The 2,046-nt window shown below is 43.7% G+C and overlaps 1 long non-coding RNA gene across 1 annotated transcript; it reads left to right on the plus strand.

The window, feature by feature from the left end:
- The first annotated feature begins 295 nt into the window (after positions 1-295).
- On the plus strand, positions 296-1,691 carry LOC141276402 (uncharacterized). The gene is made up of 3 exons (XR_012325902.1): positions 296-339; positions 413-1,069; positions 1,289-1,691. It is a non-coding gene; the product is annotated as an uncharacterized lncRNA (long non-coding RNA).
- Positions 1,692-2,046: the final 355 nt, after the last annotated feature.

Here is a 2,046-nt window from a genome sequence, read left to right on the forward strand (position 1 = left end):
GGATAGATATCAGCTTAGGTCCTAGAATCATCTCTGTAGCTGGTTAGGTCTCTCAACAGTATATGAGGACAGGGGATAGATATCAGCTTAGGTCCTAGAATCATCTCTGTGGTTGGTTAGGTCTCTCAACAGTATATGAGGATAGGGGATAGATATCAGCTTAGGTCCTAGAATCATCTCTGTAGCTGGTTAGGTCTCTCAACAGTATATGAGGATAGGGGATAGATATCAGCTTAGGTCCTAGAATCATCTCTGTAGCTGGTTAGGTCTCTCAACAGTATATGAGGACAGGGGATAGATATCAGCTTAGGTCCTAGAATCATCTCTGTGGCTGGTTAGGTCTCTCAACAGTATATGAGGATAGGGGATAGATATCAGCTTAGGTCCTAGAATCATCTCTGTGGTTGGTTAGGTCTCTCAACAGTATATGAGGATAGGGGATAGATATCAGCTTAGGTCCTAGAATCATCTCTGTAGCTGGTTAGGTCTCTCAACAGTATATGAGGACAGGGGATAGATATCAGCTTAGGTCCTAGAATCATCGCTGTAGCTGGTTAGGTCTCTCAACAGTATATGAGGATAGGGGATAGATATCAGCTTAGGTCCTAGAATCATCTCTGTAGCTGGTTAGGTCTCTCAACAGTATATGAGGACAGGGGATAGATATCAGCTTAGGTCCTAGAATCATCTCTGTGGCTGGTTAGGTCTCTCAACAGTATATGAGGATAGGGGATAGATATCAGCTTAGGTCCTAGAATCATCTCTGTAGCTGGTTAGGTCTCTCAACAGTATATGAGGACAGGGGATAGATATCAGCTTAGGTCCTAGAATCATCTCTGTAGCTGGTTAGGTCTCTCAACAGTATATGAGGACAGGGGATAGATATCAGCTTAGGTCCTAGAATCATCTCTGTAGCTGGTTAGGTCTCTCAACAGTATATGAGGATAGGGGATAGATATCAGCTTAGGTCCTAGAATCATCTCTGTAGCTGGTTAGGTCTCTCAACAGTATATGAGGACAGGGGATAGATATCAGCTTAGGTCCTAGAATCATCTCTGTGGCTGGTTAGGTCTCTCAACAGTATATGAGGATAGGGGATAGATATCAGCTTAGGTCCTAGAATCATCTCTGTGGTTGGTTAGGTCTCTCAACAGTATATGAGGACAGGGGATAGATATCAGCTTAGGTCCTAGAATCATCTCTGTAGCTGGTTAGGTCTCTCAACAGTATATGAGGACAGGGGATAGATATCAGCTTAGGTCCTAGAATCATCTCTGTAGCTGGTTAGGTCTCTCAACAGTATATGAGGATAGGGGATAGATATCAGCTTAGGTCCTAGAATCATCTCTGTAGCTGGTTAGGTCTCTCAACAGTATATGAGGATAGGGGATAGATATCAGCTTAGGTCCTAGAATCATCTCTGTAGCTGGTTAGGTCTCTCAACAGTATATGAGGACAGGGGATAGATATCAGCTTAGGTCCTAGAATCATCTCTGTGGCTGGTTAGGTCTCTCAACAGTATATGAGGATAGGGGATAGATATCAGCTTAGGTCCTAGAATCATCTCTGTAGCTGGTTAGGTCTCTCAACAGTATATGAGGACAGGGGATAGATATCAGCTTAGGTCCTAGAATCATCTCTGTAGCTGGTTAGGTCTCTCAACAGTATATGAGGACAGGGGATAGATATCAGCTTAGGTCCTAGAATCATCGCGGTAGCTGGTTAGGTCTCTCAACAGTATATGAGGACAGGGGATAGATATCAGCTTAGGTCCTAGAATCATCTCTGTGGCTGGTTAGGTCTCTCAACAGTATATGAGGATAGGGGATAGATATCAGCTTAGGTCCTAGAATCATCTCTGTAGCTGGTTAGGTCTCTCAACAGTATATGAGGACAGGGGATAGATATCAGCTTAGGTCCTAGAATCATCTCTGTAGCTGGTTAGGTCTCTCAACAGTATATGAGGACAGGGGATAGATATCAGCTTAGGTCCTAGAATCATCGCTGTAGCTGGTTAGGTATCTCAACAGTATATGAGGAGAGGGG

The sequence above is a fragment of the Tursiops truncatus genome, chromosome 14 (assembly GCF_011762595.2).
Source record: "Tursiops truncatus isolate mTurTru1 chromosome 14, mTurTru1.mat.Y, whole genome shotgun sequence".
NCBI classification, from domain to species: Eukaryota; Metazoa; Chordata; class Mammalia; order Artiodactyla; family Delphinidae; genus Tursiops; species Tursiops truncatus.